The sequence below is a fragment of the Schistocerca serialis genome, chromosome 2 (genome assembly GCF_023864345.2).
Source record: "Schistocerca serialis cubense isolate TAMUIC-IGC-003099 chromosome 2, iqSchSeri2.2, whole genome shotgun sequence".
NCBI lineage: Eukaryota > Metazoa > Arthropoda > Insecta > Orthoptera > Acrididae > Schistocerca > Schistocerca serialis.
Window position 1 is genome coordinate 852,414,452 of NC_064639.1, and position 26,535 is coordinate 852,440,986.

Sequence of the window (26,535 nt, forward strand, 5' to 3'; positions counted from 1 at the left end):
TGGGTGGTCCTGGTAGGTATGTTAGCATGAGCAAATGTGGTTTATGGTCAATAAAAGACTAAATAGCCGTCCATATACACAGTCATAAAAATGTTAGTGCAAAAAGACCTCTTTTCCTATTTGACTGTAGTTATGCTGTCCAGTGTCAGTTTTGGAAAGTTAATAGGGCACTCTATGCCTTTGACTTTGTGAGAAAGAACGGCCTCAAGGCCATATCCTGATGCATACATCACAACGGACAGTAACTGCATAGCGTAATAAGCCATGAGACACGTTGGCTGGAGCAACGCCTGTTTTAAGTCTCCAAAAGGCTTGTCACAAGCAGAGGACCAATACCATTTAACATTTTTGTGAAAAAGGTGATGGAGCAGTTTGATGATGGCCGCTGCATGAGGAATGAATTTTTTGTAGTGGTTAGCTGACCCAACGCTGATTTTAGTTGTTTGGTATCCCCTAGAACTGATAGTTTTTGTGTGGCCTCCAAATAGTGTGGAGTGGGATATATTCTTCAGGCATTTAAAACTTGTCCTAGATATTCAACTTGTGATACCAGTAAACAGCATTTGCTTTTTTTGAGCACGCTGAATAAGACTTACAAATTTGTTGTGAGGTCTTTTGCGTTTTTGCCACTGATGATGATATCGTCCAGATAATTGGCTGTGTATGGAATTCCCTGTGTTAGATGTTTCAAATATTTTCGAAATGTGACTGCTGCATGAGTGGTGCTAAAGCTGAAGGGCAGTCTATTATTCTGCAAAAGGCCAAAAGGCATGTTAGTACCTTAGATGCGATTAGAGGTTACAGCCAAGGGTAGTTGTAGATAGACGTCCGTGAGATCGATTTTTGTGACCAATCTGCCACTGGCTAGTTTTGCCATGTTATCCTCAACATATGGGACAGGATAGAAGTCGGTGGTAGATTGTACATGGCAGAACAATCTACCACCGACGCCTATCCTATCCCATATGTTGAGGTTAACATGGCAAAATTGCCAGAGACAGTACACTTAAAATCCCCACAAATTCTCAAACGTCCGTTTGGTTTTTCAGCCATCACAATAGGATTACCCCTCTGGCTCTTGGAAATTGGGGTCAGGATTCCTTCCTCTTGCAGTCTTTGTAGATCGAGGTGAAGCTTGTCCTGCAGTGCAAAAGGTACATTCCATGACTTGAAAATCTAGGCGTCACCAATAGCTCCAAGAAAATATATACTTCACAGTCGGTGACGCTGGTCATCTGGTAGTAAAACACTGAGGCATATTTTGTAGAGAGGTATGAACGATTGGATGTGGTTCATTGAATTGTGGACTTTCAAACCTAGGGAATCAAAGAGTCCTAAACCCATGATGTTAGGAGCCCCCATCGATTTGATGACTAAGATTTGGGACAACAGAGATGCTGCATGATGCTGAATCTTTGCACTGAAGTGGTTCTGCACATCAATGGCGCTACCGCTGTAGCTTTTAAATGTTTGGCAAATGACTAGAATGGTGGTGAACCAAGGCACATACATGTATCCCAATTCAGACCCAGTGCCTATTTGAAAAGTGATGAGGATATCGTTAATAACCACCTGTAATATCAAAAACTTACTGCAGATGGGGAAGGCGTCTGAGCCACGTATATAGTTCGCTATATCCGAACCAGAGTCGAATTGTCCATACTAGTACTATCCATATTCATTTTTAGGAATGACTGGCAAACTCCGTCTTACGTCCAGTTTCACTGGTGAAAGTAGCACTGCTGGTGTTGATGAGCGATAAAAGAAAATACTTCATGGGAGTAACTTCCGGTTGCGATGGTTTCCCGCGACATCCCGCCTAGAGGGAGACGTGCCCGATGGAACACGCAGTCTTCACGGTTGAGGCTGGATCGTACGTATGTGATGAGCGGCAAACACCCTTGATGGGCCTTATGGAGCCCTGACTACTGCTCAAAAGCCGAAATGAGGGGGAAGCACGTGGTCAATGACAGGTTTTCTAATCTGAGTAGATCATTCTGGTGCCAGTCATGTGAAGGATGGATTAGAATCGTATACCTTACCAGTGATACGACTGTTTGCGGTTAGTACTGGAACACTGTAAACGACAATCCTTGGAAAGTCCTTGTAACTGTGTTATCCACTCGCGGTAGAATTGTCTGTTTCGATTACGACAACTAAATAATTTGACCTAGTGGCTGCCACATCAACTTGTGAATCAAAATAGTCCAACAAATACGTTTTAAAATATTCATAAGTTAAATCTGCCATAGCCGGTCCCAAGCCCGGTTGAGAAAGGAGGAGGGGGAGGAGTTACACCTCGTTAAAAAACCTTGGTTCACCTGGCCCGGGTGATAGTACCTCGTGAGGGCCCCTTGCCAGGAACACGGTGAAGACCTCAACGGCAGCGAAGGCGAAGAAGATGGGCTTCGGTACAGTGGAGCTGGCAGAAGAGGCACCTTTTCTCTTTGGGTACAAAAAGGGTACAAGTAGCGACTGAACCCCAGAGCGGTGGCTACAGACAGCGTCTGACTCATGATGAGCGGCTGACTTTAGGCTGGGCATCCTACTGCCTATGTGGAAAGTAACGGGAAACTACCACATTACATTCCCAAGCAGTACATGGTATGTCTCTCCATGTGAAAGATTCCGGAGTTAAAACTTCCCCTCATTCAGATCTCCGGGAGGGGAACACATTGAGAGTAGATATATTTGAAAGGAAGAAAGGGACAGTGAAGGGAGGAAAGATACGGATTGGTACATGGAATGTAAGGACACTTCTGCAGGCAGGAAAGCTAGAGAATGCAAAACAGGAGATGAAAAGGAACAGATTAAATGCCCTCAGTTTCTGTGAAATGAGATGGGAAGAGAATGGGGAGATAGAAAGTCGTGATTATAAACTCTTTTACTTAGTGGAAATCAAGAGTGGTGAAAACGGAGTAGGAATATTGATAGGGCAAAATTTGAAAAATAAGGTAATGAAGGTACAATATATTGATGGAAGACTGATGATGATACGACTGAAGGGTAGATCAAAAGAGTTGGTATTAATACAGGTATATATGTCAACCAGCCAGCACAGAGATGAGGAAGAGGAAGAATATTATGAGAAAATACAAGAACTCATCGAGAAAGAAAATATAAATGCCTGCATTGTCATCATGGGGGACTGGAATGCAGTGGTGGGTGAATGAAAAAATGAAGATACAGTAGGAAATTTGGGTTAGGAATAATAAATGAGAGAGGTGAACGACAAATTAGTTTTTGTAAAGAAAATTCATTAGCAGTGGGTAACACATTATTTGAACACCATAAAAGGAGACGTTACACATGGATATCAAATTTTAATAGGGAAAGATATCAGCTGGACTACATCCTTATACAAAAAAGGTATAGGAACTGTTTGAAGAATGCTAAAGCTTATCCAGGAGCGGATATAAATTCAGACCACAACCTAGTGATGGGAGAAATACAAGTGAAGTTGAAAAAACTCTGGAGAGATAAAGCAAAGGAAAGACTAAACATAGAAAGACTCAAAGAGGTAGGAAAGGCATCAGATTTGGAGAACAGATTTATGGAAAAATGGCAAAGAGGTAGTGTTGATGAAAGTGTTAATGACAAGTGGATAAAAATGAGGGAAGGACTCATGGACTCTGCCAAAGAAGTACTAGGAATTAGAGTATCCCAAAGCACCAGGAAAGAATGGATAACAGAAAACATGTTGAAAAAGATGGAAGAGCGCAGAAAGTGGAAAAGTGTAGAAACTGAAAAAGGCAAAAAGAGGTACAGGAAACTGAATAATGACTTAAGAAGAGAAACTGAAGAAGCAAGAGAAAAATGGATGAAACAGAAATGCGACGAAATAGAGAAAATGGAGAGAGAGGGAAAGTATGAAATGATGTACAGACTGGCTAGTGAAATAGTTCTTGAACGTAAAAGAAAGAGGAATAACATGGAAATAGAAAGAGCAGATGGTAATCTAGCAAAAGAACCACAGGAGGTTTTGAACAGATGGCAAGAATATATTGAATGTCTGTATAAGGGGGATGAAATGCAAAGCGAAATTAAGGTTGAAGAGGAGCAATATGTGCCGGAAGATGGAAAGGAATTTACCATCTTGGAAGCAGAAGTAGAAAGGGCGCTGAAGGAGATGAAGAATAGGAAGGCATGTGGAATAGATGATGTTCCAGCAGAACTGTTGAAGAGCCTGGGAAACAAGGCAAGAAAAGAAATAGTCTACCTCTGTAACGAGATATATGATAAAGGGGAATCGCCTGAGGACTTTGCTGCAACAGTTATGATACCAATAGAACAAAAGAGAAACACTAAAAAATGTGAAGAGCACCGAACCATCAGTCTAATTTCTCATGCAGCTAAAGTCTTGCTGAGTGTGTTGAATAGAAGGTTATATGGCAAGCTGGATAGAGGGATTGCAGAGGAGCAGTTCGGATTTAGAAGAGGAAAAGAAACAAGAGATGCTATTGGCCTGCTAAGAACTATATAGATTTAGAAAAGGCTTTCGGCATTTAGTGGAACAAGCTGATGGATATCTTGAAGAGGAAAGGAGTAGATTGGAAAGAGAGACGATTGATACAGAATCTATATTTACACCAGAAAGTAAGGATAAGGATTGGAAATGAAATGTCAGAAGGAAGCAGCATTGGACGAGGTGTTAGACAAGGTTGTTGCCTTTCCCCACTGTTGTTTAACGGATACCTTGAAGAGATTATTGCGAAAAGCTTAGATGGGAAAAGAGGAATATGTATTGGTGGAAAGAGAATAGAATGTATAAGATTTGCTGATGACATGGTATTAGTGGCAGAAAGGGAGCGGACAGTGAATAACATGCGCAAAGATCTGAATGAAGCTTGTGTGGAATATGGGATGCAAATAAACGCAGCAACAACAAAGAGTATGGTCATCAGTACGAGACGCAGACTGTCCAATATTAAAATAGGACAATCTACCATTAGCCAAGTAAGTGAATTTAAATATCTCGGAAGCACAATAACTGAAGACTTGAGATGTCACCAGGAGGTGAAAACTCGAATTGCCATAGCGAAGGAGGCATTCAACAGAAAGAGGAGACTCTTATGTGGCAAATTAGACAAAGGACCAAGGAAAAGGCTTGGCAAATGTTTTGTCTGGAGTGTGACACTATATGGGGCAGAAACATGGACACTGAGACGAGAGGATGAAAAAAGGTTAGAAGCATTTGAGATGTGGATGTGGAGGAGAATGGAGAGAATAAGCTGGATGGAAAGAGTGAGTAGCGAAAGAGTATTGGAAAGGGTTGGTGAGAGAAGATGTCTGCTGAAGGTTGTAAGAGAAAGGAAAAAGAACTGGTTGGGACATTCATTGAGAAGGGAGTGCTTGCTAGTAGATGCTTTGGAAGGATTGGTTTGTGGGAGAAGGCTGAGAGGAAGAGGGAGATACAAGATGATAGACGACATAAAGGGAAGATGAAATTATGCAGACCTGAAGAGGATGGCAGAAGACCAGACAGCCCGGAGAACTACCATGTGAAAACCTGCCTTTAGGCAGCCCAACACTGATGATGATGATGAAATCACGCGTTTCCGCTGCCGGATTTAACTGGTGCAAAAGATGATACCAATTACAGCCTGCGTGGACCAAAAAAAAAAAAAACCTCGCTGCTGAGGTCCTGTGGGAAATGAAATGCTGTTGTAGCATGCGACGTAGTTGGCCCAGGCTTCTGCTTTCCCGTCAAATGCCAGGAACGGTGGAGGAGACTTCTTGAGGCCCTTCATCGTGGAGTCGATGCGAGACAGCCACGATTGATATGATTGTGATGGCTGTTTTGTCCACCATAAGTTCTTTCTCCGGCTGCATGGTCTGCAGCGCCTGCTGAATTTTTGCAAAGGCGATGGTACTTGGTTGGTTACGTCTGCTCTACAACCTGAGGATTAGGCAACCCCTTCGATAAACCTTGGGCACGGTTTGCGTACCTTCAGGCGCTAGAGCAGTCACCAGGCTGAATTGGTGTCGAAGTTTCTGACAGACATATTTGTAACGTTCTCAATAAAGTTGCGTGGGTGGCATTGAGGGCGTTGCCGAACTGGGGGTCTTAGAGCGACGGTTTGCCTTGTTACTCACGCACGTGTTAGTGTTGCATTCAGACATGATTAGGCCACATGAGAGTGGGAAACAGGGGGAGTGGAAAAGCATAAGCACCCTTTGCTGCTTCGTATCTCGTTCAGATTTCGTCAAATGGTTCTGAATGGTCCCTAGTGGTTCTAACTTGCACACGAGAGTAAAAATTGTGTTCCAACGGGCTGCAATCACGACGATGGGGATGCAGCCCCACCATGTCCTTAGAGAAAGGCTGAAACATACAAGGGTGTAAGCAATGTCAAAGGTTGTCAAGAACATCTTTCTGTTGTTCATCGCATTCCGAAATGTCGTTTTTAGCTCCGAAATGTGGGGGAAATATCGCCCCAGCGAAAACGGTGGTTTCATTGACGCCCTGGATCCCACCTCCTGAGGCCTTTTCGTGTCGATTCTGACCAGTGGTGTGTCTGAAATGTTTTCATCGGCCACTAGTAAGAAAACCTCATGCTTTCAAGGCAAGGAGTTGGGATTCTTGCCTCCATAGTCGAGACGTCAAAAGAAGGTGTGAAATGTGGGCAAGAGGGACTGTGACTACCTTTTCATCGTATGACACCATCACGGTGGCATTGGGCAGGATTGTTGCGAAACTTAGTGCCGATGTGACATCATTAACCCATCTTACAACTCAAATGAGCTTCTAAGCTTTTTTTTGGTCATTAGTCTTCTAACTGGTTTGATGAAGCCCGCCACGAATTTCTCTCCTGTGCTAACCTCTTCATCTCAGAGTAGCACTTGCCACCAACGTCCTAATCATTTGCTGGATGTATTCCAATCTCTGTCTTCTTCTACAGTTTTTGCCCTCTACAGCTCCCTCTAGTTCCATGGCAGTCATTCCCTCATGTCTTAAGAGATGTCCTATCTTCCTGTCCCTTCTCCTTATCGGTGTTTTCCACATCTTCCTTTCCTCTCCGATTCTGAGCAGAACCTCCTCATTCCTTATCAGTCCACCTAATTTTCAACATTCGTCTGTAGCACCACATCTCAAATGTTTCGATTCTCTTCTGTTCCAGTTTTCCCACAGTCCATGTTTCACTACCATAGAATGCTGTACTCCAGACGTACAGTCTCAGAATTTTTTTCCTTAAGTTAAGGTCAATATTTGATATTAGTAGACTTCTCTTGGGCAGGAATGCACTCTACTCTGCTTTTGATGTCCTCCTTGCTCCATCCGACATTGGTTATTTTACTGCCTAGGTAGCAGGATTCCTTAACTTCATCTACTTCGTGACCGTCAATCCTGATGTTAGGTTTCTCGCTGTTCTCATTTCTACGACTTCTCATTACGTTCATCTTTCTTCGATTTACTCTCAATCCACACTCTGTACTCATTAGACTGTTCATTCCGTTCAGCAGATCATGTAATTCTTCTTCACTTTCACTAAAGATAGCGATGTCATCAGCGAATCATATCATTGATATCATTTCACCGTGGATTTTAATTCCACTCCTGAACCTTTCTTTTATTTCCATCATTGCTTCTTCGGTGTACAAATTGAACAGTGGGGGCGAAAGGCTACATCCTTGTCTTAGACCCTTTTTAGTAAGAGCGCTTCGTTGTTGGTCGTCCACTCTTATTATTCCCTGTTGGCTGTTGTGCATATTGTTTATGACCCGTCTTTCCCTAAAGCTTACCCCTACTTATTTCAGACTTTCGAACATCTTGCACCATTTTACATTGCTGAACGCTTTTTCCAGGTCGACAAATCCTATGAACGTGTCTTGATTTTTCTTTAGTCTTGCTTCCGTTATCAACCACAACGTCAGGATTGCCTCTCTCGTGCCTTTACCTTTCCTAAAGCCAAACTGATCGTCATCTAGCGCATCCTCAGTTTTCATTTCCATTCTTCCGTATATTATTCTTGTAAGCAAATTGGATGCATGAGCTGTTAAGCTGATTGTGCGATAATTCTCACACTTGTCAGACACCAACGTGAATAGTCGTGTTGTTGCCACTTCCCCAAAAAATGTTCAAATGCGTGTGAATTTCTAAATGACCCAACTGCTGAGGTCATCGGTCCCTAGTCTTACACACTACTTAAACTAAATTAAATTAAATTACGCTAAGAACAACACATACACCCATACCCCCCCCCCCCCCCCCACACACACCCATGCCCGAGGGAGGACTCGAACCTCCAGCGGGAGGGGCTGCGCAGTCCGTGACATGGCGCCTCAAACAGCGCGGACGCGGCGCCACTTCCTCAATGATTTTAGAAATTCTGATGGAATGTTATCTATCCCTTCTGCCTTATTTGATCTTAAGTCCTCCAAAGCTCTTTTAAATTCTGATTCTAATACTGGATCCCCTATCTCTTCTAAATCGACTCCTGTTTCTCCTTCTATCACATCAGACAAATCTTCCCCCTCATAGAGGCTTTCGATGTATTCTTTCCACCTATCCGCTCTCTCCTCTGCATTTAACAGTGGAATTCCCGTTGCACTCATAACGTTATCACCCTTACTTTTAATGTCATCGAAGGTTGTTTTGACTTTTCTGTATGCTGAGTCTGTCTTTCCGACAATCATTTCTTTTTCCATGTCATCACATTTTTCCTGCAGCCATTTCGTCTTAGCTTCCCTGCACTTCCTATTTATTTAATTCCTCAGCGACTTGTATTTCTGAGTTGCCCGAAACATTTTTGTACTTCCTCCTTTTATCGATCAATTGAAGTATTTCTTCTGTTACCCGTGGTTTCTTCGCGGTTACCTTCTTTGTACCTATGTTTTCCGTCCCAAATTCTGTGATGGCCCTTTTTAGAGATGTCCATTTCTCTTCAACTGTACTGCCTACTGAGCTATTCCTTATTGCTGTATCTATAGCCGGATATCTGAATGGGGAACTATTCCGGAATGGTGAGAACATCATGACACTTCTTCAATTACAGGGCACATGTCCGGTGGATACACGTTACGTGTCTTTAATATAGTGGTTTCCATTGCCTTCTGAATTCTCATGCCGTTGATCATTGCTGATTCTTCCACCTTTAGGGGCAGTTTCCCACCCCTAGGACAAGAGAGTGCCCTGAACTTCTGTCCGCTCCTCCGCCCTCTTTGACAAAGCTGTTGGCACAATGAGGGTGACTTCTTATGCCGGAAGTCTTCGTCCGCCAATGCTGATTATTAATCAGAATTTAAGCAGCGGTGGGATTCGAACCGAAGACGTTTCGATTATGAATCAAAGACGCTCCCCCCTTTATTTTTAAATCTCATTTTGCTCGATATTGTTTGTTGGATTTGTTCGGTGCGGACGTCCCATGACACCCGTTCAGGTTCATCAATGATCCATACACTCAGTTCCTTTTTTTTGCAGAGGGCAGCTATCCCTCTGACCGAACACACTGCCGGCGCCTTGACCACTGGTTCATTCTGAGCTATACCCTTTCTTCGCATGTGTTGTGAATTGTCGTCGAGAGCAAGGGTGACGTCATAGGGCGCCAAGCTTTTTCGCAATTACAGTGCATTGTAGGCACCTTTGAGCCGAATTTCAAACTTATAGGTGACAATGGGAGACAATTACAGTGTTTCGAAAAAGTGATTCTTTAATTTTGTTGTGCAGTGTATTTGCGGCCAAATGACATTGCGGAGGCAAATGGACCTCCGCTAACTTTGCCTCCTAAGAGTGGTGTTGTTGCTGTCTGCTGGAGGGACAAGCGTGGGGACTTGCAGAGGTAGCGACCAAAAATGTTCTCCAGAATATAGCTTGTTACTGTGACTGCCGTGTTGAAACACTTTGTTTTGTTTGCGTTGTCGTGGCACCTGCACTCTCGGGGATAGGCAACCCCGTGGCGCAGTACTGCCTTGCTGGGGGTCTATGTGCCCCGAAATAGAATTCTGTGCACTAAATTTCGTACCCATATACCCCCAAATCTACTAAAAATTTAATAACGTATTCTACCGCTTTGTTATTTGCTACCCTTCCGGTCCCCCTCTGAAGCTGAATGGTCTGCATGACAGACTCTCATGTGGAGGACCCAAGATCGATTCCCAGTACTACATGGGATTTTTCCTTGGCGGAAGGACTGGACCGAAGTACACTTGGGCTCGTGATGCCAACTGAGGAGCTACCTGTACTGAGTGGTCTTCAGGACCTAGTCGCAGGGTTTCTTTTCTTTTCCGTTTTTCTTTTTGCTATGTTTCCTGGTGTTGCAGTTTAAACACCAGAACAGCAGAAAAATGTGCCATCCTTAAACAGCGGGAAAGGATCATTTGATCCCTAATGAGATTTGCATTAAAAATTCTACTGTATGGTTAAAGTGAGATCTTTATTTTTTTTAACTCATTCCTATGTCATACACACATTTTTATCAAAGTCTTACCTCGCAGTTCTAACAATTAGATTATTGTTTTAGACGCAAAACGTTTCATTTCTACGCAGAAATGTGACGTATTTCTAAGGTTCCTAACATTTCTTAATTTATTTCACTTGTTTGTTTCTAAACATTGATATCATAGTTTCAGCGGATTATTCGTATATTTCGTACACATTTTCTACAGACGGCTTTTTTGCATTTCTGACATACGTCGTTGGTTTTGTTTCTTGTCACATTCCAATGTGCCACTTCTTCCGCTTTTTTCAGTTGAGCAGTCCTAAAGCCGCTTCTTCGTTCGATTGGTTCTGTTGCTCCTGTCTCACTCTTTATTGTTTTCAGTTCGTGAGTTTATTTACCAGCTGCAAATGGGAGCTTTCCTCTTTAGGTTTTTTTTTGGTTATTTAATTGTAGATTACCCACGAATCTGTTGCTTCCATGCTCAGGATATTTCCAGGATATTGTAAAATACATTCATCGGCCATCTCCTGCAAGCAACCTTAGCTGAATATTTGCGAATCATTTGGTCAATGACGCCCACAGCACAGAAGATAGAGTTTCTGCTTATTTTTCCCGTTCTTTGCTTGCTGATACTTCAGGATGTATTGTGCTGAGAATAATTACATCTTTATCTTCCTCCTCTTGGTACACTCTCACGCTGTACTCTGGCTTATCGGCATTGCCCAAGATGACGATACAATGTGACAGAATTGTTTTCATCACGCAGTTGAGGATTTCTCGCAGAATCTTGTTCATTGTTCCAGCTGATAACGTTTTCTTCTGTTGAAATTCCTTGGCAAGCTGAAGGATGCGAAGAAGCAGTCTGTTGTCATATTCCTTCTTTGAATTAGAAACGATTATATGAGGCGAAGAACGATATACTTTCCCAATTGCTGGTTGTCTGGTTGGCCTGCCGCCTCTCCAAGGTACAGGAAGGCATTGAAAATGTATTTGGATATCACATCTGCAGCTATCCAAATCATGAATCCGCATTTGTCAGGTTTGTTTGGCATAAAGTGGGTAAACCTGCACCTTGCTTTTCTTGAAGGTAACTGCTCACCAATTGTAACAGTTTCACCAGGGTGTTAACAATGTAGGCCATTTTGAGCGAAGTTGTTCCATACTTCAAAAGTGTGAACATGTCAGCTGGGATGCGTTGAGCCCGGAATGACTTCTCAACGAAGCGGAGAAATCCGGTAAGTTTACGGAATCCGTTTCTCGCCATTTTATCCCCAAGAACGAGACCAAAGGACATTCAACGAAACATGTTTGGCAGAAAGCACCTGTGGCGTACGTAATACCAATCATCGTCTCCAATTCCTCCAATGATACGATCCAAGTATAGGATTACTATTTGGAAATTTGTTGTAAGTTTCCATGGGACCAAACTGCTGAGGTCATCGGTCCCTAGGCGCACACACTACTTAATCTAACTTAAACTAACTTACACTAAGGACAACACACACACCCATGCCCGAGGCAGGACTCGAACCCATTTATGGAACCCATTTATGTCTTATGAAATATACAACTGAAGAAATCAAGTTTAACGTTTCAGTAAACTGCTAAGGTTTTTAAGTGATTTGAAAACTATTTCCTGAACTGTGCCTAAAAAGTATGGTAATATTCCCTTGGTTTGACCGTTTAAAATATGGCAAGTGCATCCAAATGGTGTTTTTATTTTGTCACGAGAATGTGATACTGCGTGTTTTTTTATGATACGCAGCATTTGTTCGTTAAAAAGAAGCCGGAAGACTGAGTTGGGGTCATCCGTTTGGTGGAAGGTAAATGCAATGGGTCGTCGTCTCTTCATGAGGACGTTCAGAGCAGCCCTCTTTCGAGGCGGTGGCGTGTTACACACATTGCATTCTGTTCCATCTCTTGCTGCGACCTTCATTGTTGCGGCAGTGGACTGCTAGATTGCTCTGGAATTGAGATGAGGAGACATCTGCTGACGGTGTCTCCCTCCTCTTTCTCTACTTTAATCGTCAGCTGACTCTGACAGAGACTCCTCACAAACTGAATTCGATAAGTTACTCTCTGATTCACTATCTGTTTTCTCCTTGGTTCGCAACATTTCTTCATTGGTAAGACCACGCTGACGCGAAATAATAGAAAATGCTTGTTTCAGTCGAGGAAACTAACCTACGGAGCGAGTAATAAGAGTACACGATATAAGATTGAAAAGTTACTCTACAATGTCCATGGCTTGTTGATCAAAGCAAAATATAACGCAAGTACAGTGGTGATTATTATTAAACTTCCGCTACTGGAGCATCCGTGTGCATTACAGTTGCAGACCATCAACATGGACCTGGACAAGGTGAGCACGGCTTTGCTCGTAAAGCTGTTTTATCAAAACAACAACAATAGTGCTGTTGCTCTTGGCGAGTATCAGTGCATCAAAGGAATACGCTGAAGTCCTCATTCCGCACTGGGATCGAAGGACAGGAGTCGGAAGTTCGAATTAACTGTCGATTTTGGAATTTCTCCTGGGAGGGGCCGTTGGCCAATTGCGCCACAGATAGCTGAAAAAGTTGTTGTTGCTGTGACAGAGAATATGTGCACGAGCTGTCTCACGACAGCTGAACATTCCTTGCCCAGCGTTCGAAAAGTGCTGCGAACAATTGTCAAATGGTATCTCCAGTGCTGTTCCAGGCTGTCGTGGACGGAGATGGTCGTCACGTTGAGCAACTTTTGCAACAAGAAACGTAAATACGTTACGCAGATAACAAATGTTACCCTCTCACGAGGAAATTAAAATGTGTTTCTTTCAATGGTTTATCCGTTATATCTTCCTCGTGTCCTTACAAATATTTCCAGAAAGTTTCATTGTCCTACAATTACTCGTTTCTCATGAGAATCCTCTCAAGTAGCCAAAGTTTGAGTATAACCACCCTGTACCTTTGCAGTTATGAAAAACTCAATATTTGAAAAGGAGTTACGCCAGGGTTCAGTTCACCCCTCCCACTATTCCAGGTACACGTCGCGAAATTCCCATCACGTCAGGAAGATTTAGCAAATTGTATGTAGTACACTGCTGTCAGAGATCGAGGAAGTGAGGAAAGGTCACGAAGTTTGGTGAAAAATGTCAAAAACGGAGTTTGTTATTGTTTGAAATAAAAGGTGAAAGGTTAGCGTTAACGTGCAGCAGGGTAGGTGCATCGATTCAACAGTCTTGCACTGGTCTGAGAGGTACCCAGTATCACTATTTTTGTACTTATTTCTTACTGGTTCTACAATAATGTAAATTTTGCAAATATTGGTGTAACATAAAGGCAAGGAAGCACTCATAGAGCCCGGAATCGAGAAAGGTCGGAGAGAAGCTCTCACGTTGTCTGGCAGAACAGAACCTGAATTTCAGCTTTTAGGTACACACAAGGTATTGCCACGCAACGAGGGCGCAGTGTCAATGCATTCGCCACATCACTTCGCGCCGCAGGGCCTCAGCAACGTGAACTTGTGGATATCGAGTGCGCTGACGTAATGGCGTTGTTAACAGAGGGCGAGGTAGATGCTCGGAGCGGCAGAGCCCGTTGGCTGGCGCGGCCAAAGCCCCACTGACCTCGAAATAAGGAGGCCGGCCGGCGAGCAGAGGCGGCAGGCGGCTGGAATGCCCGGATGTGGAACGCAGCCGGCGCAGTGGAAAGTGCTTCCCCTCCCCCTTCCCCCCCACGCTGCTTACACACTCGATTAGCGGTTGCCACCTGCCGACTGCTCAACTCAGCCCAACCGTCTCCGACTGATTCCCTGCGCCTTAGCCCCAGTCTCTAAAAGCGTTTGTCCACTATCAAGCTACTTCTGCAAGCACTTGCTGAGATGTTTACATTAGAGCAAAAACTTGTGCAAGTTTACTTACGCGCGTCGCTTCGGTCAGTTAATTTTAGAAACTTGCTCCAAGTCGAAATGGCGATCATAAAGTTTCCGTTCGAAGGTCGTAAGGCGAGAACTGGTATGCCAATCGGGCAAAATCACCGTGAACATTGAGGCAGTCGTCCCACCGACGGTCCAGGTTGAAGAGACCCGTTTGCTACAATACTGTGTCCTGCTGCTTGAAGAAGTCCGTAACTGCCCGCTGCACATCCTTGTCCGGAAGCAATCGTCAACCCTTCAAGGTCTTTTTTAAGGTATGGAATGTCTCATGGGGAGAAACCAGAGCTATAGGGTGGGTGCTCGAGTGTCTCCCACTCGGCTGGTCCCGGCGGAGGTTCGATTCCTCCCTCGGGCATGGGTGTGTGTGTTTGTCCTTAGGATAATTTAGGTTAAGTAGGGTGTAAGCTTAGGGACTGATGACCTTAGCAGTTAAGTCCCATAAGATTTCACACACATTTGAACATTTTTTTGTCTCCCACTTGAGTTGGCGTAACTTCTGCGTTACGACATTTGCTATACGGGGACGGGCTGTAACCTCCACGTTGCTAATCGGCCTAAAGGACTGCAATGTAACTGACCGTGCTCGCGTAGGCCTAATGAAATTTTATAATGAATCAAAATTCAAATGGCTCTGACCATTATGGGACTTAACTGCTATGGTCATCAGTCCCCGAGAACTTAGAACTAGTTAAACCTACCTAACCTAACGACATCACACACATCCATGCCCGAGGCAGGATTCGAACCAGCGACCGTAGCGGTCGCACGGTTCCAGACTGTAGCGCCTAGAACCGCTTGACCACTCTGGCCGGCTTTTATAATGAGTAGGGCTATCCGTCACCGAAGGAAAATAATCCCGGCCAGTAGGCGAAAAGTGTACAACAGCCCCTTCTGAAGGAAGAATCTATTCGAAACCTTATCTGAATGCTGGTAATAATTTTGAATTAATACAAACAAATCATGATTAGCAAAAAAGGATAATTAAACGCTTGTCAGCCCACTAGGGCAATGAATATCCAGAATCCTAAGAAAGGAAATGGCAAAGAAAAATAAGCAAATAATCACTCGCGTGGCAAAAGAAGGTCGTCACGCTTTTCCACAACACGACTGTCCACGAGAAAATAAATGAATCAGTAAACACTTAGCTTGGAGTTACTTAATCTGAAATACTAAAGTTTAAAAGCAAAGTTAAATGAAGTTGCTGGTTAAATAAATAACTGATTGTAATTGAAATTTTGTTATTTAAATAAAATGACTTTCAGTAACCTCAGCGTAACGTAATGCAAAATTTGGAGAAACAGGCAAGAAATTTACTTTTAAGTACTGAAAGACTGAATTGAATTTCCTTTAAGCAAATGAGCAACTGATATGCTTTTAACATAAGAACCATAAAGTACGTACCAAGCCAGCAGAAATCACTCGCTAAACTAAATACAGAACAGATGAAATTGTGCGATCTTAATTTGTGCTTTATCTTTAGTTATTAGTTTTGCCATTGAAATTTTACTTTGTTTCAAGTGAGTGAAGTTAAAACTGAAAATTGCAAATCCGTTAAGACTCTGTTATGCAGTACAAGAATGAGGAGTTACTGAGGCAGCAAAATTTAGACTGAAACTGGTCAGTAGCAAACAAACAAAACTGGAAGTATATAGTTAGTCAATGTTTCATATTTTAACGGCACTCACTGATTGCATGGAAAGGAAAGGGACCCTGCCTAATAACAATGTCTGAGAACAATGCCGACTCAGGTGCCCTACGAATTTTAACTATTTCAGGTTATTATTCAAGGAAGTTAGTCACAGTTTGTTGAAGAAATGCCACTGGGTAATTCCTGTATACCATTATTTATAATCTACCAGTTAACAGTGTTACGTTGTTGTAGCTGTTCGGAAGATGAAGAATGAAGCCGACGACAATACTGAGGCATTGCTGTTGCTTCTGCTGGTTGAGAACCACGAGTCGTCTCCAGAGTCAAGGATGATTTTGGGACAGACAATAGTTAGAACTGCAGCTTCCTCTGCCTGTCCTATCGTGCCCTCAATACTCACGTGGTTAACGATGTAGGTGCGCCTACGCCCACACTGGAGTGATCATAACTGAACATCGCGTCTGTGGGAGTGCACAACAAAAACTTCCGCTCTCTTTCATGACTCAAGCTGCTCCGTTCTCTCTGCTCGCAGCACGACGGAGTCTCCATGCGCAGAGATGAACAATGGCACAACTACTGCCATTTCGACATTGCTATCTGTGGTGTCACCGCCAGACACCACACTTGCTAGGTGGTAGCCTTTAAATCGGCCGCGGTCCGTTAGTATACGTCGGACCCGCGTGTCGCCACTATCAGAGATTGCAGACCGAGCGCCGCCACACGGCAGGTCTAGAGAGACTTCCTAGCACTCGCCTCAGTTGTACAGCCGACTTTGCTAGCGATGGTTCACTGACAAAATACGCTCTCATTTGCCGAGACGATAGTTAGCATAGCCTTCAGCTACATCAATTGCTACGACCTAGCAAGGCGCCATTATCATTTGCTATTGATATTGTAAATAATGTACAGACAAGAGCTACGTTCAACATTACTGGATTAAAGTTAAGTATTCCACCATCTGTGTCCGTTTTTCTAAGTTCTAATTTCCTTGTCCTGTTCCAGACCTCACGCCAGCCTGCGTGAGCTAAAACGCGTGCCTTTCGGCTTCCTCTAAATCTAGTGGGTTGGTCTCCTGCCAATCCACAACACTATCGATGTCTGTACATGAAGTTCCCTTGGCGATTACCCAGCAATTTACAATACCTACATTATAATTACAGCCAGCCGTGGTGGCCGAGCGGTTCTAGGCGCTTCAGTCCGGAGCCGCGCGACTGCTACGGTCGCAGGTTCTAAGCCTGCCTCGGGCATGGATGTGTGTAATCTCCTTAGGTTAGTTAGGTTTAAGTAGTTCTAAGTTCTAGGGGACTGATGACCTCAGATGTAAGTCCCATAGTGCTCAGAGCCATTTAGCCATTTATAATTACAATCAATTATACACATTCACAAATGGTTCAAATGGCTCTGAGCACTATGCGACTTAACTTCTGAGGTCATCAGTCGCCTAGAACTTAGAACTAATTAAACCTAACTAACCGAAGGACGTCACACACATCCATGCCCGAGGCACGATTCGAACCTGCGACCGTAGCGGTCGCTCGGTTCCAGACTGTAGCGCCTAGAACCGCACGGCCACTACGGCCGGCTTCACAAATCTGTAATAAAACTTAAAGATTCAGTATTAGAAGTACAGTAGAAGCTATGAACGGATATTAATCAGCGAAAAGATTTTGATGGTGCAGAAGGTATTTTACCTCAATTTTCGGTGTTACAGGGCCTTATGAGGAAGCAGCAGTTTTCACGGACATTCTGCCTTAATTGCACGCTGTAATTTCTTCAGTGTTGCGCAGTACCATTCCCCAGTGATAGAGACACTAGTTTCCTTGAAATCAATAAGCAATGGGCCCCAGTAATAAAAGAACAGGGTGAGCTCTTGAACTTCTTGGGACGAGGGGCGATGGATGATAGCACTGCATCGTTGACGCTGTCTACACTGGTTCCCAGTGGTGACACCAGCTTCCGTCGCCTGCAACAACGCTCTCAAGGAAAGTGTTGCCTTCAGCATTGAAACGTATCATGTGCTCCAGGCAAACTGCCATCCGGTTTGCTTTCAACGCCTGGGGTATCTACTGGCTGCAGACTTAGTGGTAGCCTAACTCTTGCTGAATAACGTGTTGCTTGCTACCAGGGCTGATGTCGAGGTCCTTTGATAGCGCACGATTCGTTATGCACCGGTTCACCCTAATCGCATCATCAACCGGCCATTTGTTGTTGTTGTCTGCAATGGATGAGGCTGGCCTCCCAGATAGACCAGCGTCTTGTGTCGAATCGTGACCAACAAGGAACTTGGCGCACCATTCCATAGCAGTGATAGCCTACAGACGTGATTCCCCATACATGTTACGGCAAGTGAAACAGAGGGAGAGATAGAGAGAGATATAGTGAGAGGGCTTTATGCGTGTATGATAAATCCCCCCACTCGAAAACTTTCCTCATTCAATTCGCCTGTTTTACCACAGATGACATGTCACTGATCTCATTTGTACTAAGACTGCTGTACACGCGAGGTGCTTAATTGCTTCCAACGCCCTTAGTGGAATGCATAAGTTCTGAATAATATTCACCAACATGCAGTCTTCTACAGTTGTTCTGTGCGCAGAAAACAGCACGTAGGTCGTGAGTTCGTTGTCTTGAGGCAGTAATAAATTATTAGCGAGAACTGCTATTGAATAAATAATAAAATTTTGAATTGGTGTGTTTAAACGGGAGGCCACTCGCTGATTATTAGCAGAATACGAGAAACTGCTCAATTATAGTTCACTTTATGAAACACAAATAATTTCCAATAAGGAACTGCATATTTGTATAATTACTATCAGACTGTTCTCAATTACACGTCCAAATAACTAGAGATTGCTAATTAAGTTCTATACCGATACCGACCAAGGCAGACAACAGGCTTTTCGGGACTGCCGAACTAGCTCTGATCTTACAGCCGAGCACTTTGCCCGCCATCCAAGGTAGACGTGACCCGAAGGTCTCCGAAGTGCTTCGTCTGCCTTTTTGTTTAGCAATTGTTTATTATTCGGCTCGTAATTAACACTTTTGAAATAATGGAATGATAGCCTGTTATTGAAAATGCTTTTATACGAAACACAAGTAAAATCACTTGTTAGTTTTTCTAATAATAATAAAAGAAGTATATCGTTTTGGCGTGTTACTTCCGACCTCAGCAGCCAATCTTCTCACGATAAACGTACCGAATAAAACAACTATCACAGGTACCTCACACCACTGCTGCCTTCTCAACTACTCTAAGAGCAGCTTCTTGGAAGTAAAGCCAGAAATATTACGACGTTCTTCATTTTCCAGTGGATGTCTACCAGTGTTTGTCCTCCGGCAGCCAAGACGAGATTAACAGCGCGTTGGTCCTGTTTGGACATAATTCGTAATAACGTCACCATAGTTCACCTTTCCACATTTTACCACGCGTACCTCGGAAAGACTCCAATGCTACACTAATCCCTTTTTTACATGTCAGTGCTTACATAACGGCTTCGGAGTCGTGCAAAGTTACATATACGCTGCAGTAATAGTCTCAAACGTAAATTCTTTGATCGCCCAATACACTTCAGAAGTGTTTTCATTACCGATGTGTCTTCAGATAGGCGAGTAGAAGTGTGTGATTACAAACAGAGAACCACCACTTGCGTTATTATTATTGAAGAAAAATTTGCACGAAAAGTGCTGTTAAGAAAAAAAAAAAAAAAAAAAAAAAAAAAAGATTGTCTGGATGGAGAAATGGATACAGTGGCAAAGAGGTGTGCAGTGACGTTAGAACAAGGGGAAGCAGTTGCGAAGGACAGTTTTTTTTCTAAGAGAATTTTTGTAGCAAATTACATGTTACACTGTCTATACTTCTTAATATACACAAGTTATCAAACAGCTGAGAGGTAGCGCTGAAATAGCACGCCAGGATTCCATATGAGCTTTCTAAAACATAATGAATGAAAATTGGTTCTTTGTCTCATTGCCTTTGTTTTACATGAATGCTAATTCAATTTTTCTTTCCTTCCTGCTGAATTCTTCGATTCTATGCCGATAGAACTCTTCCTCATTTGCAGCTAATTTTAGTTTCTACGTTTTCTATTCACAGTAATGATAGATTTGAGACTGTTTTCCTAAGGAGTCTGTGTATGGGGGCGGATCGTGAAGGTATGTAAACTAGCCCAGTGATCTAGAGTGAATTAATTAGATACCCTCTAAAATAATGAATTAGGAATTTAATGACTACTAAATGAAACATGAATTATAATTAATTTGATTTACTCTGCTTAAGCGATTCGTGAAACATTTGACAAGGAATAATAATATTTAAGTAAAACCTTGGCACACCTAATAAAAGGGTCTCAGGTAAGATTCTGATAATCGAATGAATGAAAACTTGCAGAAACAGGTTTGTAGCATGATTGTGATTTTGGTATAAATAACAGATAGTAATATGGAAGGAAAAGTGTTGCAACTGCGGTCAGAGCTGGCAGCAAACTGGTCATTTGAATATGAACGCAAGTCTTGAAAGTAAAGCTTGAAGTTACTGAAATTTTACAAAAATGTTAAACTTTATGTTGGCTTCTGTCTCGGGTTCTTCGGCCGACGTTTGTCTGATGATTTTTCTGACGTTACGCCAGCACGAGTGGCCGGCATAGTCAAAGCTTCACCCTCCATTTCTAGTCGTGGATTGGAGTCGTGCTCGCAGCCGCTGATTGTATGTACCTGGCTTGCTAATGTCCAAGGGCTTTTCCGTGGTCATTTCCGGTGCGATTCTCCTCTTGCTAACTACAACGATCGTTCGCTGCAGCAAGGAAATCCAGGATCCGCTCTGGTCCGAGGGTGGTTCCTCTGTTTCCTATATGACGCTGCTGCTTGCCTTAGTCAATAATTCAAGAACAGTCTTAATCGCATTTATTATTCTTATAAGTTCTCTAACGCTATAGATACAGCAATAAGGAATAGCGCAGTAGGCAGTACAGTTGAAGAGGAATGGACATCTCTAAAAAAGGGCCATCACAAATTTGGGAAGGAAAACATAGGTACAAAGAAGGTAGCTGTGAAGAAACCATGGGTAACAGAAGAAATACTTCAGTTGATTGATGAAAGGAGGAAGTACAAACATGTTCCGGGAAAAAAAAAATCAGGAATACAGAAATACAAGTCGCTGAGGAATGAAATAAATAGGAAGTGCAGGGAAGCTAAGACGAAATGGCTGCAGGAAAAATGTGAAGACATCGAAAAAGATATGATTGTCGGAAGGACAGACTCAGCATACAGGAAAGTCAAAACAACCTTTGGTGACATTAAAAGCAACGGTGGTAACATTAAGAGTGCAACGGGAATTCCACTGTTAAATGCAGAGGAGAGAGCAGATAGGTGGAAAGAATACATCGAAAGCCTCTATGAGGGTGAAGATTCGTCTGATGTGATAGAAGAAGAAACAGGAGTCGATTTAGAAGAGATAGGGGATCCAGTATTAGAATCAGAATTTGAAAGAGCTTTGGAGGACTTAAGATCAAATAAGGCAGAAGGGATAGATAACATTCCATCAGAATTTCTAAAATCATTGGGGGAAGTGGCAACAAAACGACTATGCAAGTTGGTGTGTAGAATATATGAGTCAGGCGACATACCATCTGACTTTCGGAAAAGCATCATCCACACAATTCCGAAGTCCGAAGACGGCAAGAGCTGACAAGTGCGAGAATTATCGCACAATCAGCTTAACAGCTCATGCATCCAATTTGCTTACAAGAATAATATACAGAAGAATGGAAAAGAAAATTGAGAATGTGCTAGGTGACGATTAGTTTGGCTTTAGGAAAAGTAAAGGGACGAGAGAAGCAATTCTGACGTTACGGCTAATAATGGAAGCAAGACTAAAGACAAATCAGGACACTTTCATAGGATTTGTCGACCTGGAAAAAGCGTTCGACAATATAAAATGGTGCAAGCTGTTCGAGATTCTGAAAAAAGTAGGGGTAAGCTATAGGGAGAGACGGGTCATATACAATATGTACAACAAAGAAAGGTTCAGGAGTGGAATTAAAATACAAGGTGAAAGGATATCAATGATACGATTCGCTGATGACATTGCTATCCTGAGTGAAAGTGAAGAAGAATTAAATGATCTGCTGAACGGAATGAACATTCTAGTGAGTACAGAGTATGGTTTGAGAGTAAATCGGAGAAAGAGGAAGGTAATGAGAAGTAGTAGAAATGAGAACAGCGAGAAACTTAACATCCGGATTGATGGTCACGAAGTCAATGAAGTTAAGGAATTCTGCTACCTAGGCAGTAAAATAACCAATGACGGACGGAGCAAGGAGGACATCAAAAGCAGACTCGCTATGGCAAAAAAAAAAAAGGCATTTGTGGCCAAGAGAAGTCTTCTAATATCAAATACCGGCCTTAATTTGAGGAAGAAATTTCTGAGGATGTACGTCTGGAGTACAGCATTGTATGGTAGTGAAACATGGAATGTGGGAAAACCGGAACAGAAGAGAATCTAAGCATTTGAGATGTGGTGCTATAGACGAATGTTGAAAATTAGGTGGACTGATAAGGTAAGGAATGAGGAGGTTCTACGCAGAATCGGAGAGGAAAGGAATATGTGGAAAACACTGATAAGGAGAAGGGACAGGATGATAGGACATCTGCTAAGACATGAGGAAATGACTTCCATGGTACTAGAGGGAGCTGTAGAGGGCAAAAACTATAGAGGGAGACAGAGATTGGAATACGTCAAGCAAATAATTGAGGACGTAGGTTGCAAGTGCTACTCTGAGATGAAGAGGTTGGCAGAGGAGAGGAATTCGTGGCGGGCCGCATCAAACCAGTCAATAGACTGATATAAAAAGAGACCGCCAACCTGTTCAACCCGACGTAGGGGTCATCTTCTGGGCGTTTACACTGCGAAATTATAGATATCTGTCAGAAAGGCTCTATTATACAACAGCTAAAATTACGTAAATTTAAAATATGTTACCCATTGGTCGACTGCTGGTGGTGTCACTCCTGTCTACATAACAGCAGGAAACTATGTGAGACTAACCCTTCGTATGGGCTTAAATAGCGTACTGAGATCACGTGAATAGACGGCAACACCCCCAGCGGCGATCAACGGCATTTAATACAGTTTATTATATGTAATTACTAGTCACCTTGGTTTACCACAAATTTAAGTGACAGTAAATAACAGAAAACGGAACCATTCCATTTAAAAAGAGTTACAATTATAGTGTTAATTTTAAAATATTAATAAATGTTCCATAGTCAACTCGTAAAATTCGTAAAAGTATATTACATTATGTGTCATAATATAAAGTAAAACAATCTGTGACACACAAAAAGTGGTGTCGTCTTGTATTAGAATGTACATTTACTTAGAAAACATTTCAGTCAATTTACTAAAACGGTTAATATGGAAGGACTACAACGCCTTCTACTCCTTGTGGTGAGGACGCCGTTGCCATGGATTATAAAGCGTGTATCTGGCGCCCTCTAGTCTGTGTAGCGACGTCATGGTAGCAGCTGGTGTGTTCATATGGTGTTATCTTTGCCCTGGCCACGGCGTCCGTTGCCGTGGTAGCGGTATGTCATAGCTCTTCATCCACAGAGAAGTTGTCACTTATTTGAGGTTGCGGAAATACCGACAATCAAGAATAACCTAAAAATCTAAAGATAAGATAAAAGTTTACGACACGTTTGTGGTACTCATTAAAGGAATTAAAGTATTACAATAATAAAAGGAAAAGTAGCATCATTGTCTACAAATAATATTTTCGAATAGCTCGAAAAAGTTTTTATCGTGACTCTCTATTTGTTCATTCAGCATCGCTGCCGGATTGCGTTTATTATGTATAAAAATTTCCAAGCTCTCTAGAATATCCATCATAGGTCCTTTTTGGGTTACATGCAGTATCTTCAGATTTTCCCTTATACTGATTTCTGCATGTTTTTCCATATCCAAATGCTGTCCGAAGAGTGATTTATTACGTGCTGTTCCAGTAGTATGTTCTTTAAATCTGGTATTAAACCTTCTCCTTGTTTGCCCGATGTAAATTTTGCTACAATCTTTACAAGTCAATTTATAAATACCTGATTTAGCAAGCATCTTGTTTTTAACATCTCCTATACTATGCCTAAGACTATTAGCTATGGTATTTGTAGAGAAAGCAATCGTAACACATAAGGGCACAGAGTTTATAAAGTTCAATGAATGCAGAGGATGACAAATCAGTACTCCTCAGGCAGGGAAGAAGCTGGTGTAGTGCCATAGAAAGGTATTTCTCCGTCGAATATGCCACAGTGAGTTTGCTTCTTAGACGATTAAAATGAAAATACTGCCCTTAGCTATCTTTTAGTGAGCGAAAAGCTTCCTCAGGAAAATTTCTTTTATTGTGCTGAGCAGCATGTAGTAACTGAAGAAACTTTAATTTTTCAAGCCTTTCAAACTGAACCTCCAGCTGCTGATTTATGGCGTCGTAAATTTCGTAGTATGGATCGACAGTAGGTTTCGGGGTGAGATTGTGGTGTCAACGACTTTTCTTGGGCTCTTAACAGATTTATTCACAACTGAACCGAACTCTTATCAGACCACTCTGTTTAATGGCGAACGTACGATTTAGTTTCTGCTATCTTGGTCACATAAAAGTTTATATACAGAATTTTAGTTTGCAGATGTCAAAAAGAATATCAGTCATCTCAACTACTTCATCAAATATCTGAAATAAGAACTGAAACTAAAATTCTCGAACTGAAACCTCGCGCTTCGTGGAATGTATCACTGCCCCATTCAATATAACTGTCAAGAATGGTCTCAAATATTTTTAAAAGAGCGGAAATGTATCCTCTTACCATTTTGCCTAACGTTCCGTTGTACACTGAAGCGCCAAAGAATCTGGTGTAGGCATGCGTATTCAAATACAGACATATACAAACAGCCAGAATACGGCGCTGCGGTCGGCAACTCCTATATAAGACAACAAGTGTTTCGTGCAGTTGTTAGATCTGTTACTGCTGCTACAGTAGCAGGTTATCAAGGTTTAAGTGAGTTTAAACATCATTTTATAGACAGCGCACGAGCGATGAGATACAGCATCTCCGAGGTAGCGATGAAGTCAGGATTTTCCCTTACGACCATTTGACGAGTGTACCGTGAATATCAGGAATCCGATAAAACATCGAATCTCCGACATCGTTCCGGCCGGAAAAAGATCCTGCAAGAACGGAACCAACGACGACTGAAGAGCATCGTTCGACGTGACAGAAGTGCAATCCTCTCGCAAATTGCTCCAGATTTCAATGCTGGGCCGTCAACGAGTGTCAGCGTGCAAACCATTTAACGACACATCATCGATATTGGCTTTCAGAACAGTAGGTCCACTCGTGTACCCTTGATGACTGCACGACACAAAGCTTTGCGCCTCGCCTGGGCCTATCAACACCGACATTGGACTGTTGATGACTGGAAACATGTTGGCTGGTCGGACGAGTCTCGTTTCAAATTGTATCGAGCGGAAGACCACCTCATGAATCTATGGACCCTGTATGTGAGCAGGGGACTGTTAAAACTGGTGGAGGCTCTATAATGATGTGGGGCGTTTGCAATTTGAGTGATGTGGAACCCCTGATAAGTCTACATACGACTGACAGGTGACACGTACGTAAGCACCATATCTAATCAACTGCATCCATTCACGCCCATTGTGCATTTCCACGGACTTGGGCAATTCCAGCAGCACAATGGAACATTGCCACACATCCAGAATTGCTACAGACTGGCTATAGAAACACTCTTCTGAGATTAAACACTTCCGCTGGAAACCAAACTCCCCAGGTATGAACGTTATTGAGCATATCTCGGATGCCTTGCAATGTGCTGTTCAGAAAAGATCTCCACCGCCTCGTTCCCTTACGGATTTATGGGTAGCCCTGCAGTATTCATAGTGGCCCTCCACCATTACTTCAGACATTAGTCGAGTCCATACCACGGCGTGTTGCGGCACTTTTACGTGCTCCCGGGAGCCCTACATGATATTAGACAGATGTACCAGTCTCTTTGGCTCTTGAATGTAGTTTCAGCATGTTTTGGAAACATTTTTTAACAACCCTGTCCAGCACAACAGTTCTCTTTGTGCAATTAGAGAGAGAGTGAGAGAGAGAGAGAGAGAGAGAGAGAGAGAGACAGCATCAGAATCCATTAGGTCATTATGAATATCATATGGTAGTCCAGAGAAAATTGTTGCTATCTGTAGGTGGTACCACAGCGTTTCATTGTATTTCCGTAGGAGTAAAACTAATTCAACATAGATTTGCGGAACGTATTTTCTGCGTAACCCCGAAATGGAAGTTCTTACTTAGCGAGGAAGATGTCTACATGAATCAAACGCTGGATTACTTTTCTGTTTCGCTTTACAATATCGTTGTGTTTAAGGATGTTTAATTTCCGCTGCTGACCAAACTGGAAATCAATTCTTGTTGTACAAAAAGTAGCGAAAAAAAAATTTCAGCCCTTATGTGTGAATATGCTTGCTCACGACAATTTGCAGCTATCAGAATCCTGAGGAAGAACTAACATTGTTTTCATCTGAATAAAGCACGTAT

General features: G+C 42.6%; 1 protein-coding gene across 1 annotated transcript in view; it reads left to right on the forward strand.

The window, feature by feature from the left end:
* LOC126456463 (uncharacterized) overlaps nt 1–26,535 on the forward strand; it is a 274,840-nt gene that overhangs the window by 1,257 nt on the left and 247,048 nt on the right. The window lies entirely within an intron of this gene.